Source organism: Triticum dicoccoides, chromosome 2B (genome assembly GCF_002162155.2).
Source record: "Triticum dicoccoides isolate Atlit2015 ecotype Zavitan chromosome 2B, WEW_v2.0, whole genome shotgun sequence".
Classification (NCBI taxonomy): Eukaryota; Viridiplantae; Streptophyta; class Magnoliopsida; order Poales; family Poaceae; genus Triticum; species Triticum dicoccoides.
The window spans coordinates 19,014,003-19,030,000 of record NC_041383.1 but is presented as its reverse complement, the minus strand read 5'-3'; the positions used below and the strand labels follow the sequence as shown (position 1 = coordinate 19,030,000).

Here is a 15,998-nt window from a genome sequence, read left to right as displayed (position 1 = left end):
GCGAACAGGAGTCCTGGCTCCTGTTCCAGACGAACATCCCGGCTCCGCCGGACATGCGCGCCGGGCCAACGGGGTGGAGACTCAGCGTCAGGGGAGTGCCCATTCCCCCGTTGCCCGACGCCGTGGCGAAGCCGAAGTACTTCGCCGAGGATGTCGAGATCGTGCGCGCGTCCCTTACCGACGCCCAACTCTCCCTCCCCCAGTACGCCGCCGACAACCACGCGGCCTGGGCGGCGTATTTCGAGCGCCGCCAGCAGCAGCGATTGGCGTCCACCAACGGCGCGCCGGTGGTCGGCGGGCGGCAGAACAGCGAGGGGCGCCGCCTCTGGTGGGGCGTCCCCGGCCGCACACTCGAGGGCGTGCTCACGTACCTCGAGGGCGGCAATGACCCGTTGTTGGCGTACCCCCCGGCGCAGCACCGACGCGTCGGGCCATGGGCGCCAAGGAGGTTCGGGTCCTCCTCCTCCTCTTCCTCCTCCCGATTGTCATCGCACTCCTCCGGCACTCCGGCCCTGCTCGGCGTCAAGGCCGAGGCCGCGGCGGAGTCGCCACTCGGCCGGCGCACTCGCAGCGCCGGCATCGTCATCAACGAGGGCGGCCGACGCGCCTCGTCGGCTCCTCCGTGCTTCGTCAAGCCAAAGACGGAGCCGGGGCTGGCGCCGGTGAAGACGGAGCCGGGGCTGGCGCCGGTGAAGACGGAGCCGGGGCTGGCGCCGGTGAAGGCGGAGTTCGACGACGACGACGCGGCCCTAGAATGGGCGCGCCAGGACTCCATTGCGATGGAGAAGGCGCGCCTGGAGAAGGCGAAGGAGCGCCAGCGCGTCGCCCTGCGCCGCTTCGAGGAGCGCCGACGCGGCCGCGATGAAGACGGGGTCGTCGTCCTATGCGACAGCGACGACGACGACGACGACGCGCCGCCGCCAGTCCGCCATGGCGACGCCGGGTCCAGCAGGGGCGCCCGCGTCAAGGAGGAGAAGGCCGACGACGACGATGGCGGCGACGGCGGCGACGACTTCAGCCCCTTTCTTTTTTAGATTAGGTTAATGTAATGAAAATGCGCGAATTTCGCCGAAATTTGCCATGTTTAGCTAAAATTTAACTACCTTTTATCATAACTTCGCCGAACGGTCCTTCTTTTTTTTAACACGCGCTTGGGGGCGGCCCTGGGGACACCCCCAGGCGGCGCTTTTAGTCGCCCCTGGGGGGCCAACGGCTGGAGATGCCCTAACGCCGTCGCCCATCTCCGCCCCCTTCCAAAACCGCATGCGCCGCCCCCACCCCCACCCCGCGGCCGGAGGCGCCGCCCAGCCCGGCACACCGCTTCCCAACACCGTCGCCGCCCCCAGACGCCCTCGCCTGTGCGCTCCTCGCCGCCCCCAACGAAGCCCTCACCGGCACGCTCTCGCGTCCCTCCCCGCCCCCTCGACGGATCTCCCCATGGCCCCACGCTGCTCTCGCCGCATCGGCGGAGCTCGCCCCCACGAAGCCCTCGCCGGCACGCTCCTGGCCTCCCTCCCCCTCCCCCACCCCACGGCAGACCATAAGCGCGCGAGGGGCGGCATCAACTTATGTCGCTGGTTCGTTACCTTCTCCATCGTCCTTTTCCATTGACTGGAATCATTCTTGTCGGTTTCATTTATTTGAGATTGATTGTTCGTCGCCTCTCCGTTCTAGATGGAATAACCTCTGCTGCTCGTGGCTCCCTGGCTCTCTGTTAGCAAGAACAGGCACAATTGTGGCACTCATACAAGTCAACAGCCTGTATTTAATGGTGCACAAAAGGGTTGTACACGATTAGTCATTTTCTCAGATTTTAGTGTGAGTCCTTACTGACAAATGCATGGTAGATTCATCAGTGCTCCACTGGCCCTTTCTCTGCAGCTTCCTTTTGGGTGTATTTTCTAGGCACATAGTTCATCTCTATAATGGCTAGATTGAGATTACAGTCACTGTGAACCACAAAGGTACTCATGCTTCGATGGAAACCAGCCGGTAGTATACTACATGATACATAAGGGATGTAAGAAACTAGGATCAAACTTAATCTAATCTAAAAGAGAACAATTTGGCAAGTAGCAACATGAATAGAGTGAATTAGTAAAATTCACTATTTGTGATGGATATGTCTTCTCCTTGAACAGATATGAGCAGCCGGTAGTATTTGTTCATCACCATTTTTTTTTGCATATATGGGTAGTAGATAAATGTCTTCATAAGGAATTCTACATCAATGGTGTGCTACAGTAATAGAGATATATTTATTTACTCATGTTTTGCTAACCGTCGCAAAGGGCGGGCACATATACAACAAGTATATTGTTTCACCTGTTGAGCACTCATGATTGTACCCGTACAACAAGTATCTGTAGTTCTGACCTATGAGTTGAGTATTTACATAGTGATTTGTATTAATATATATTTCCCTCAGGCACTGGAAGATCTAAATTGCAATTCTGAGCACTCCCTGATTGTACACATGCAACAAGTCTTATAGTTCTTTCATAAGAGTTGAGTGTTTCCATATAAATTTTGTACTAATAGATATTCCCATCAGCTGGTGAAATGTCCAATTTTGTGGATCACTTCATTTTGCAACTATGATCTATCTATAATATTTTTCGAGTTGTCAATATTGTATTCATGACATGAGGAATATTCGTTGAATTAAATCTGAGCCTACAAGTGATATTGTTATCTCTGTTTGTCTCATTTGTTGAGCAATGATGTTATTTTTAGTTCTTCTTGTTGAGCAATTCCATGGTAGATCCCGGGCTTACACTGAACATTGCAACGCCTCGCCTCGCCTCTCAACAGCGCCGCCGTACTGCCTGCACAGCCTTCCGAGTCAAGGTGTTGGTGATGCCCTTCTTCCATGATGATGGTGAGGGATATTGATTCCTCCTTTTCCAAATTCATTGTTTTCTTTGTTGTTGAATTGCTCCTTTTACTTGTTTGGTCACAAGACTCTTTTGCTGCTTGTGATAGATTTGGCAGTGATTTTGGCGTGGGTGTGACATCTCTCCTTCTGCTCCTTCCAATCTCTCAAATTGATTGTCTGTATCTCAGTTGATCTTCTGGTGAGGAATCATCTGGTGAGGAATATGATAGACTTGAAGAAAAGGCTGGGTGTTGGCCGCTGCGGTTTCCTTTACTTCCATTCTACGATTCTCAGTTAGTTGCATCATTGTTGGACAGGGAGGGGGACGACGAGGACCTGGCCCTTGTTCGTGGTGGTGTTTCATGTTCTGATAGTTTGTCGTTTGGCGTCAGGAAGTCAAGAACAGGTAATTGATGGGCGGTTGAGCACTATTTTCCTAAATGCATATAGATTAATCATAATCTCTTGGATCCATACAATTGACTTCGATTCTATCTTTCTTACAGAGCAACCATATACCAGGAGGGAATATAACATGCTGACATTGCCAATATCTTCAAAGGATGTTGAGCCTTCAAAACAAATGTATTTTACTAACTTTTTTCTATTCTATCCAGTTGTTGGAGCCTTCTAAACAAATGTATCATTTTACCACAAGGTCTTCTTATACCAGGTTACTAAATGCGTGTTATTCTTATACTGGTAAACTTTTTCTTTAACAGTGGCACAGTGTATTGACTTAATTCTTGGAATATTCTGTGGTTGCAACTGTATTTCAGTTTGGATGCAGTTACAATTATTTCATGGCTAATGACATGCTAGATTTTCCAGACTTCTGGGAGTGTTGTACATATGCAGATTCTTATGAAGGTGCATGTCATCAATTTCTGGCTTCCTTTTATCTTGGCAGCTACTGTTCATATTTTTCGGACACATATAATCTTTGGTGGTCAGTCTATTTGCCCACGAATGAACTTCCATAATTTAATAATTTGGTCCTCTATCTATGGTAGTACTATCAACTGTCATTTTCATGAAACCATATGTTATGTTCATTTATTTTCTGTGCTTTGTAGGATATGTTCAGTCAGATGATGACATACAATTATGTATCTTGTTCTTCGGGAGGTTTCGTATGCTTGAAAGTTACCGTTTCCTGTCATGAAGATTAGATTTTTCTATACACGAACGATACAGTTTGTTCAAGTTGGATGCCAGTGGTGTCTTGGCTTTGGTAGAAGTGCCCAAAACCTGAAGATTTTGTCATTTTGTTTACATGAACTCAGTTTTCATACAAGTCTTCCCCTGTCTGTTGTTTACATTCAGCTAACTTGGCTATCTATTTGCTAGGATTAGTTGTAGATGGGAGACTTGCCTATTTGTTAGGTTTTTTTTTGAGGATCGCCTATTTGTTTAGATGAATTGAGGCTTTCCCGTTTTCCAGAATGGAGTGTGGGCCTTGACTACAAAATCTTCATGTTGGCCAAATTTAGGGTTGCTGTATTAGGCACATCTTATTTCAATCAGTACCTATAGTTTCAGCTCATAGCTTATGAAATTTCTCTTACCTCGGAAAGTATGGTACCATGTCAAATAATGAATGTAATCTTGGTTTTTTTTTTGTTGTCCTTTTCTTACATGTCTTCCTCTTTAGTGATTTACTGCAGAAGTATTATTGCTCTCTTTTCTTACACTTCAAAAAGAAAAACAAATGAACAATTTGAATACCTTTTCAGTGATGAATCTCGATGAAGAAAGGAGAGAACTATAATCTCGGTTAAGATATTTCAGTGGAGACAAGATAGTGTTGTACAATTTGTTTATCATATTCCCTTTCCAACGTATATTTACGCATTATTCACTTGAAATATGTAATCTCTCACAATCAAGTTTGAAGTTACTCTAAAAAAATCATAACATGCTTGGGCATTGTTGTCCAGTACATTATGTTCCATTTTCTCCATATTTATGCTCCGTTTATTTGTGGTTCTATTTTGTGTCATTTTTTATTCATTCATGTCACATTTATTTTCTGCTCATAGACTGTTCTATGGGCAATAGACCTTATACTCTCCATTGATCTAATACCGGGTACTACTCCTTTTTGTTGTTAGCCAACTGAAATTATCTTAGCGAGTCGTATTTGGTGGCTCTTATTTTCAAGCTCCTTGAGTTTTCCATTCGATCTTTATTAAATGTGTGTGATTTGTAGTAGATGTATCATCATTGAAAAGATTATTGGTCGAGACGTGTGTTGCATGTGCAAACTTACTAGTTGCATATAAAAAAACAAAGGATTCTTTCACACAAATTTCAATGGATGCTGGAAATCCTAAACATGAACAATTTTTAAGTATAAAAATATCCTAAACATGAACAATCCTATGGGGAAAACCAAATGATTCTTTCAAAGATGTTTGAAAGGATTTTTTAAAAGACGTTTCAAATTTGAGATTCATGAACCATTTTATAAGTACAAAAAACAAGTTCATGACATCCCAAGCATTTTTTTTCGAAGATGTTCTGTATTACAGAAAATGTCATGGATTTTAAAAATGTACATAAGTTTCAAAAAGCATGCACGAATTTGGAAAATGTTCCTAAATTTATGAGGGAACCGAAGGTACAGCTTGTGAACCATAGTGATAAACCCTGCGCCAATGGGCCGGCACACTGGCGGGTCTGTCGTGATTGTTTCGTTCGCTGCAGTTCTCTCGTTAGTTTTTTCTTCTTCTTCCATGTTTTGGTTTTTGTCCTGTTTTTACTTCCGATTTTTGACTTGTTTTATTCTGGTTTTTTGCTTTTTGTTTTTGGTTCCTTTTTGGTTTTTGTTCATTGTTTTCATGTATTATAAATAATGTTCACCCGTATTGCAAAATGTTCGTCATATATTAAAAAATGTTCACTGTATATTACAAAAGGTTCACCGCATATTACAAAAATGTTCACTGTATATTATGAAATGTTCAATGTGTATTTAATAAATTTTCATCAAATATTACAAAAATATTAGTCATATATTGAGAAAATGTTCACCATACATTACAAAAAGTTCACTGCATATTACAAAATGTCTACTGTATATTACAAAGTGATTATTTTGTATTTGATTTTTTTCACCTATATTACGAAATAAGTAACCGCGTGTTACAAAAAATTCACTGTATATTACAAAAAGTTTAATGTTTATGTAAAAAAGGTTCAACTTATATTAAAAAAATTCACCGCATATTACAAAAATGTTCACTGTATATTAGAAAAAGTTTAATGTGTATTTAATAAATTTTCATCAAATATTACGAAAATATTAGTCATATATCAAGAAAATGTTCACCATACATTACAAAAAAGTCCACTGCATATTACAAAATGTCTACTGTGTATTACAAAGAGATTATTTTGTATTTGAATTTTTTCACCTATATTACAATTTTTTAATGTTTATGTAAAATAGGTTCAACTTATATTAAAAAAGTTCATCGCATATTACAAAAATGTTCATTGTATATTACTAAAAGGTTGAAAGTCTATTGAAGAAATGTTCAACGTATATTACAAAAAAGTTCACTGTCTAAAAAAAAATTCACCATATGTTAAAAAACTGTTTATTGTATATTTTAGAAAACATTCACCATATATTAATAAATTTTTATAGTACAAAAAACGAAATGAAAACAAAAGGTGAAAAAAAAGAAACCACCTTCAGAAAAAACAATAGAAAAACATGCAGCACCGCTTACTGGCTGGCCCATTTACGCTCGCCTTTTGCGTCCACGCATCTGCTTGTCGCCTATGGGTGTCGATGGAGCTCCTTGTGTATTTGAAGAAAAAAAATAAAGAAAAGAAAGGAAAAGGAACAAGGAAAAAAAGAAAGAAAAAAGAAAAAAGAAACGAGACCTCTCGATTCACAGCGAACAGATGAAAGAATAAAATGAAAAAACAGGAAGTTAGTAAGAGCAAGCGTGAAGATATACTAGTGGTTGATGTGGTTCTCTGTGAATCGAGGGGTCTTGAGTTCGAAACTGTCGCCCACACCTTTTTTGAAGGTTAGCTGGAAAGAAAAAAACAGGTTAATGGGCCGGCCTAGCTGGACGGGGTGTGTGCACCAGATGGCGAAGGATTGTCGGGCGTCGAACAAGGATAAATCTTTGGCAATGAGCCAAGATACTGCATGTAATCAAACAGTTCTGTTTTGTTCCTTTTTGTACGACTGTTGCTACTTTGCTATAAGATGACCCGGGATTTACCCTCATTTCAGCCAAAAAAAGGACTGCTCTGCTGCAAATGAACCAATTTTTTTGTAAGGTCCGAGATTTCATTAGGGCATGTACAATGAGCAACATAAGGTGAACAATTCAATCACACTGGATTGCTAAGAGCATTTGAGTTGCCATCTCTCCCTACAGTTAAACGTACGATGAACTTATGGAAACACATAAAAAAGTTACGACCAAATATACTGTCACCGAACCGACACACTAGGTACAATTGCCAATTACAAGCTTCTCAACTTAATGCCCTTTCATGTTTCTTGATTGCTTGGACAACTCCGGGTGGCACCTAGTAATATGGAGTGTTTCCAATGAGGATGGCAGACCACACGTCGGTAAAGATTGGAGCTCTGAGCAGTGTGATATTCTCAGCACTTTGAGCGATGAAAGGCTCCTAAAGTTCAATGGAAATGATGTTGCAGTCACTTTAGGACATCTCTCGATGACCAAATATTTTAGTGAATCAAAAAACTGCAATGAGGATAGAGACTGCAAGAACTGGCAGTTGCGTACAGACAAATCCGTGAGCATTGTGCTAACCCCAACTATTTCCAATGCTGGAAGAGATGTTAAGTTAGGCAGGTCAATTATCTCCAACGAGGAAAGACAAGGCAGAGCCTGGAGAAACCTGCTAAAGTTATAGTCAGTGAAATTGCATCGACGAAGCTGAAGCCTCTGTAGAGAAACAAGGGACCCTATTTCTTCGGTAGCAACGACTTGTTCAGCACCAGTTATGTTTAAGGCTACAACAACCTTTAGATGTTGCTTATGGAGTAACCCGTTGAAGTGGCCAGAAGTTGTGCAAACATCCAGCTGGAGCTTCTCTGAACCTGAAGAAAAAGGCGCAAGCCTCATGTATGGCATGAAGCATGTACGCTCAATGGTAACTTCACGAGTAGTTGCGGAGAAGGGAGGAATTCCGACCAGTTCTGGACAATCCACTATAATCAATCTTTCAAGGCATGGAAATGAGACCTTGTCCTCTGTGCCAGCCCACTGACGCAACTTTGGGAAGTCATCCAATTCAAGGACACTTAGAGATGGAAATGCCACATCAACGTTGCCATAAAACTCATGTCCAATTCGGTCAACTGCACACAGCTCCTTCATGTGTAAATATCTGAGTGATCCCAAATTTCCCAATGGAGGAAGGATTCCCAAACTCCTGCAATTGATAAGGTGCAAAGAGCGCACTTGCTGCAATGACAATAGCCAACTGGGAGGTTTGGTGCCACAATACCTTCGTATATGAAGTACCTTTATGTCTTGGTGCGGCTTTAAGCCTTCAAGTACCTCCGCATCAGCAGAAGGTGGGTTATTCCTACTAGCAAAGCTCCATTCTAAATTTAGAGAATTAAGATGTGTTTTCTTATTCAACTCAGCTTTGCATGCTTCTTCATAGCTTGAAACATTTTCTAGACCTTTTATTTTTAGTAGCCCACGAAGACCATTGATGTTCCTCAACTCTTCTAGTATATGTCCTTCCCTCCTCTCAATGTGGAGCTCAAGTGATCCCTGAAGATTTGCTAGCCGACCAATGCCCACCAATCCTGCAGTATACTTTGTCTCAACAATAAGGTGCCGCAAATTGACTAGCATAATAATGCTAGCAGGAAGCTTCTCAAGGGAACATTCCCCGGTGAAGCGCAATGTTTGCAGGTGGCAAAGCCTGCCAATGGACTCAGGAAGCCTCTGGATGGAGCCATGGATAGAGAGGTAACGGAGGTGCAATAAGTCATTAATGCAATTGGGAAACTCTTTAGAGTTATAGCAACTAAGATCAAGAACATGCAAATGTTTTGACTTCGCCAGGATACCTTTTAAATTCACCACAAAATCTTCTTGGAAGCAACTGGAGGAGGATGAAAGTGATGGTTGGATTAACAAGGTGCGCAACTTTTCTAGCCCGGAAAAGTTTATGAGGCCAGGTAAATTGTTCATGGTGACAGACAAATGGCGCACTGTTGATGGGATGTCAAAATTCATGCCATCATCAATACGGAAGCAGTCCTCCTCCGCAACATACTTTGCAAGTTCATGGAGTAGGCCATGCACCAAGTAATAAGTCTTGTGTCAATGTTGATCTCCTGAAAAAATGAGCATGAAAGGAGCTGATCAAAATATTCTCTAGCTATGTCTTCCATCCTTTTCTCAGCCCTGCCATGTGGATGTACAAAACCCTCCGCAATCCAAAGGCGGGACAAATGTGCTGGATCAAACTTATAGTCCTCTGGAAACAAACTGCAATATGCGAAGCATCGCTTGAGGTGTCCAGGCAAGTTCTTATAGCTCAAGAGTAGGGCAGAGAAAACAGTGCCATCTTGTAACCCTGTTTCAAGGATATTTCTCCAGTGCGCTTTGCTCCTTGTTTCTCCTAGCAACCCTCCCACCAGCTTGGCAGCCAAAGGTGATCCATTGGTTTTTGTAGCAATTTCCTTTCCAATCAACTTCAGATCTGGATGGACATTCTCGTCATCAATGGGAAAAGCATGTTCCTTGAGCAGGGACCAACAATCATCGGTATCCAGTGGATTTACAGTGTATAGCTGTGAGGAACCCAATATGTGAGGTATCATGCGAGAAGTCACCAAAATTCTGCTTCTGCTATCTGCTGAAAGAAGAGGAGTGACGATGTCCAGTAAGGTTTCATCCTTACTGTTGCATACATCATCTAGAACAATCAGGCATCTCTTGGATGCCACAAATTGACGAAGCTCGGACCGAAGCACTTGAAAACCCACCATCTTATTCTCATCAGATCCAACCCAAGATGGTTGGGCCGATCTTAAAATCTCTGTTGCGAGCTCCATTTGGTTGGAGACACTGGAAACTGACACCCAACACCTGACATCAAAATGCTGCCTGACGCTTTCATCGTTGAATACCATCTGAGCGAGTGTTGTCTTCCCAATTCCTCCATCACCAACAAGAGAGACCATCATCTCCGGTGCAGCCTCACCGCATGATCGGATGAGCATCCGCACGACCTCATCCCTCTCCCTGTCGCGCCCATACACCACTGTCCGACGAGTGTTGCTGACGGAACCAAGCGACGATGGCGGTGGATTGGAAAATTGGCCTTGGCCCTTGTCTAGGAGAGGGACAAGCCTATGAGCTTTCTCATTCATAGCTTTGATCTCCCTGATGATCCTGTTTGGATTGGAGCGGTTCCATCGACATCTCAGAGCAAGAAGCAGCTTGAACAGATGATTGAGAATCTTGTTACGTGGAACAAGGCTAGATTGAAGCCTGCAACACTCAATCTTGTCTTGAATCACTTCGATGGAGTAGGTGGCGTCTCTTGCCTGCTGTGCCGGTGCCCCATGTCGTGGATCGGCTACGGCAGAGATGAACCAGATCTGGAGCATATTGGTCTTGAGCAACTCCAGCTCGGTGGCGACGACCTTGATCCACCTTGGCACCCATTTCCAATGGCCCTGGTCAAGCGACTGGATCTCCTCGGCAAGTCCCTCCATGGCCCGGGCAACCGAACGGACCAGCTCCGGGGCCTCCGCCAGACTAGAAGGATCCAAACCGGACGCCGTGTCGGCCTTTGTGAACTTCATCATGGGATCACCTGGGTTCGAAACAAGGAAAATGAAAATCTTGATTATTAAATAAGAGAAGGGTTTGCTAAAACTCAGTTGACTGAGTTTTAAGAAAGTCTCAGTCGATTGTCTCACCATTAGATCGACAATGCTTTATGATTCCTACAACATTTGTTTATCTTATGTTTAATCAGTCGGCCGACCTGTGCTTTCTTTTTCTTTGCATGGGATAGGGACGCGTGCTTTATGGGTTGGGTGCCCGCGGCCAGGTGAGCTTTTTCTTTGTACTTGTGGGGCTTTTTTGTTTGATTTGTTTTCACTTATCTGTATCCTCGCTTTTTTATTTTTCTAGTTAGTGCTTTTTAACTTTTTTTGTCCGTGTTTCTTGTGACATTGTTTTCTTTTGCATTCTTATTTACAGTATTTTTTGTTTTTATTTCCTTTTTAAAAACTTTTTTCCTACCAACGACAAGATTCTTTCTATCCTTTTATTTATTATTTATTATTATATAATAATGTTATTTTTTAAATTTGAAAATAGCGCCCTCCATTTGCACAATTGCCCCCGAACTACAATTGCATGTCTGTAACTACAATTAACACTCAATAGTGTTTTGTCAAGGAGGGGATATTTGGATGTCTACCACAACACATGCTATTACATTAGTCGCCTCCACCTGGAAGTACATGTATTCAATGCGATTGCAGATTCATGGTGTTTCACTGGGAGGATGCAGTTGCATGTCTGTTAGGGCATGCAACTGCAAGTGTCGCCCCTGACTACAACTTTGTGGTGCTCTTTTCGGGGGAAAGGGAGGTGCATGTCTACCACTAGGCATGCAACGGCAAGGGTCGCCCCTGACAACAACTGTATGTCTACAACGCGACGACAACTAGGTGATGTTTTTGTCCGGACAGAGATGAGTTGCATGTCCGCCACTAGGCACATAATTGCAAGTGTCGCCTCGACTGCAACGGCATGTCTTCAACGCGACTGCAACTCTATGATGTTTTTGTCAGGAGGAGGGGGATTGGGGGAAGGTGCATGTCCTCCACTAGTCACCCAACTGCAATTATTGCCCTTGACTACAACTGCATTTCTAGACATGCAACTCCAAGTGCCGCTCCTAACTGCAATTGTATGTCTTCAACACAATTACAACTTTGGGAGGATTTTGTATTTTGTTGCGGGAAGTGTGAATATGCATATCTGCCACTAGATGTGCAACTGCAAGTGTGAGCCCCGACTACAACATCATGTCTTCAACGCGACTGTAACTTTGGAGAGTTTTTGTGTTTTGTTGGGGAAAGGGCGAATATGCATATATGGCACTAGGTGCGCAACCGCAACTGCCAACCCCGGCTGCAACTACATGTCTTCAATACAACAGCAACTTGGAACAAATTATGTGTTCTGTTCAGGAAAGGGCGAATATACATATCTTCCACTAGGTGCGCAACTGCAAGTGTCAACCCCGACTGCAACTACATGTCTTCAACACAACTGCAACTTGGGGCAGATTTTGTGTTTTGTCGGGGGAAGGGGGAATTTGCATATCTGCTACCAGATACGCAACTACAAGTGTTACCCCGACTGTAACTACATATTTTCAACGCAATTGTATCTTGGGGTCGAAAATTTATATTTTTACCACCATGCCATATGAAGGAGAAATTTGAAGAATATTTTTTTTAGAAATTAGGAACCAGTTGCATATCTACACTATCATGTGTAACTACACACACATGCTACTGCAACAAGCACAACACGCACAACTAGAAGGTGGGGGAAGAAGCACGGAAGCAGGGATGGCCAAACAAGTTTTTTTTTAAACTATTTTCTATCTTATTTATTTTTTTAATTTTCTATCTTTTATCATCACGGGGACACAATAACAATGTGAGATTGCAAAATAGGTGAAAATAATAATAAAAGGAAGCAAAACAAAACAAAAAAAAGTAAAATGAAAAAAATATGCATCACCAAATGAGAGGTGAGTAACTAGCAGAAAAAAATGCCAAGTGCAGGTTGTCCGAACATTAGTAGAAAACAAGCCACCCTTGTTTTTGTAGTGGCCGCTTATAGTATTGCTCTAGTTAACAATGGGCCTTATCAAAGTCCAATGTACCTTAGCTAAGTGGCCAAGCCCAGCCCAGAACAAACGTAAAATGGGACAACGAACGAAAATCGTATGCGATTTAAATGACTGACATCAGCGACTAAGACTTTTTTAGGTCTCAGTCGACTTTGCAAATGGGAACATAAATATTGTATGTTAGCATATGATTTTCCTGCTCATTTATTAATATGATTATGTAAAACAAAGTATTTTATTTGATAAATATTTAGCATTTGGTAAGAGTTTACTGCTATTTGTAAAAAAAAACCAAAAGTAAGAGGGAAAAATCATAACTGATAGAGTAAAGGAAAAAAACGACATAAGGGTAAACGAAGAACGAGCGGATGACGGAAACTTAGGTCTTTTTTAAGTAGAAGAGATATTACTTTGCGCTCAATGCAACATTTCCGTCGAACTATTTTGAAGACGATTTCGGATGCACCGAGGTCTCTTCAATGCAATTGCAAAAGTTGTTGAGGGTCATATGATCATTCGTTTAAACTAAAGAGTGTATCGGTAGAAATTACTACATGTTTATTGATGAAGTGTCTCGCGGCTCTTCGAGTGCTTGCCTATGTGTGCTTGGTCGACGCCATTGACTATGTCTGAATTGGGAAGATATAATCCTAAAGGCGGCTAGTGTTTGAAATATGCCCTAAAGGCAATAATTTTTTTTTCTATTTTCATGTTCATAACTAAGTTTATATTCCCATGCTAGAATTGCATTGGTGTAGAACTCGAGATTTGGAGTAAAACTTAATTGCATGTGTAAAAAAAGAAACACAAAACATATCCTAGTCATGCCTCTCGGCCAGCTCATGTATTGTTGATAATTCTGTTTTCCTTACCATGATCATAGCTAATGCAACAAGTAATGAGAACACATTGTTAGGGTAACAATGGTGTTGTATAGATCCAACTTATGAAATAATGTGAAAGCAGGTCGACAATATGTTGTCGGTATTTTCTCATAATGTGTTAACATTTACTCACGTCCTTAGACCATGCGAATATCGTAAACCTAGATACCGGATGGTTACTTTGGGGTTGCGAAATTTTACACTATGATCTGGTAATTATAAAGGTCATTTTTTGGTGCACCGAAAGTATGTCATGGTGCTAGATATGGCAAGGCAGAGATTTGCCGCTTCGGCAGTGGAGAGATACACTCTGGGCCCACTTTGTATTATGGTGTCCTGCATAGCCTGTTCAGGTATTGTGACTAAGGAGCTAGTCACGGGGATGTGGAATATGAAAACAACGGGTTTAGCTAGGAATAGTGATCAAGGATTTGATCACGAGGATACCGCCAATCTCGCCTCGGTTGTGTAACATAATGAGAGGCCAAAGAAATTGTATGCAACAATACAGTGTTCGCTCGATAAAAATCTTTGATGTTATGTGAAAATTATTATGGGTGTCTAGATCCCACTAAGAATTATTGACTAGAAGGTGTTATGGACATGTCCACATATTCACAAACCTAAAGGGTTACAAGCTTAACGAGTAGCAACATTTATCATTGCTATGAGATGATGGAGAATCGTGGATAAAGTTTCCCACATTGTTTCAAATTTATCTCGGAAGTGTTTTGGGAGGTTGCAAAGTATCCCTTTGATATCGAAAAGTATTCTGGAAGGTGTCAGAATGCTCTAGAAGGTGATGTAAGCTTACAGAAAGGTCTAGAAGGTTTTGGAAGCTTCTAGAATATTCTAGAAGGTTTCACATGGGCCTCCCCAACTTGCTTGGGGACAAGGAAGCCCATGGTCCAAAGTCGGCCAACCCCCTACTTACTTGGAGGGCAAGTAATGGAGGAGTATGAGGACTCCAACTCCTTTGGTCGGTCAACCCCCTCTTGAAGATAAAACCTCTCAAGCGTATCTATATTTTTTTATTGTTCCATGCCATGTTTATATCATTTTAGCATATTTTGGCATCATTTTTTTCCTGGACTAATATATTAATTTAGTGTCTTGTGTCAGTTCTTCCTTTCTGCGTGTTTTTGGATTTTCAGGAAAATCCATCTTATCGGGCTAAAAAAATCCAGAAAAAATCTGGAGAAGTTTTGCACAAGGAATCTTCTGGTGGCCACCCACATAGGCCATGGGACGACCCACAGCCCCCAAGCACCCCTCCATGCAGACAAGGGCCACGTGCCCCCTGGTTCTCCGCTCCACTACTTCTCGATGCCTACGCCTTTCATATATACCCGAAAACGCCCGTGAATTTTCAACCCTATTTTTTCACTGCCACACCTCTCTGTTCTATGATGATCCAAACCGAAGGCCTTTTCCAGAGCTCTGTCGGAGGGGAATTCTTCACGGTGGCCATCTCCATCCACTTGAAGGCCACCATGGTCACCCGCGAGTAGTTTCCTTTGGTCTATTGCTTTTGTTTTCTCTCCCATATTTCTCAATACAAAGATCACATGAGTTTCCCTGCATGATTGTGATCCACCTGATGTCATCTATTGGTGCGCTTGTTGCGGCGTGATGAATTGTCACTGCATGATCAGATTTATCCAAGGTTCTCTTGAGATCTATTTGGCTTATTTGCTACATAATTCTTATTCATATATGCTCTCTGATCTATTCTTCTTTGTTTGGCCAAGTTTGAGGTTTGATCTCCAAGAGGGGGTTGTGTATGATAGTTGGGTTCAACCTTGCAATTAAGCTACCATAATGAAAGAACATGGAAAAGGCTTGTATTATGTTGTTGCCACTAGGGATAAAAAGATGGTTCCGTAGTTGTCCTCTGCATGCAGGATGAAGACAATATACCATCTAGTTCATGTCATCACACTTATTACAATACTTTGTTTTTACTTAATATTTTAATATGCGTGCCACATAGGGGTCTTGGGTGGAGTATTAGCTATAGATGCAGTCGGAAAACTATCTATTGATATTGGTAAGCGATGCTCATATGTTGATTATGCCATGGATATTCATAGTTATAAATATTGCAATTTAATCGATATGCAACTTTAATTCAATTTTTTACCATGTCAACTTAATTTGTTCACCACACCATGCTTTATTTTTGAGAAAAAACACTAATGAACATATGGATCTCGGTCCATCTTGTTCCTATAAACTTTCAATCTCAATCACGTGTGCTAACCGTCAAACTAAAGATTTTCTTCAGATGACTTTAATTCTCTTGCAATTATTGGGCTAGG

The 15,998-nt window shown here is 42.4% G+C and overlaps 1 long non-coding RNA gene and 1 pseudogene across 7 annotated transcripts; one reads left to right on the top strand and one right to left on the bottom strand.

Moving 5' to 3' along the window:
- Positions 1-1,325: 1,325 nt before the first annotated feature.
- LOC119361825 lies at positions 1,326-4,483 on the top strand. Of its 7 annotated transcripts, none has more exons than XR_005172983.1 (6): positions 1,327-1,577; positions 1,675-2,881; positions 2,986-3,092; positions 3,196-3,284; positions 3,385-3,827; positions 3,955-4,483. It is a non-coding gene; the product is annotated as an uncharacterized LOC119361825 (long non-coding RNA). The 7 variants fall into 7 exon arrangements; XR_005172984.1 differs by having other exon boundaries at positions 1,328-1,577; positions 3,385-3,748; XR_005172986.1 differs by having other exon boundaries at positions 1,329-1,577; positions 1,675-1,818; positions 2,429-2,881; positions 3,385-4,483.
- A 2,708-nt stretch (positions 4,484-7,191) lies between these two features.
- Positions 7,192-10,715, bottom strand: LOC119361824 (annotated as a pseudogene).
- Positions 10,716-15,998: the final 5,283 nt, after the last annotated feature.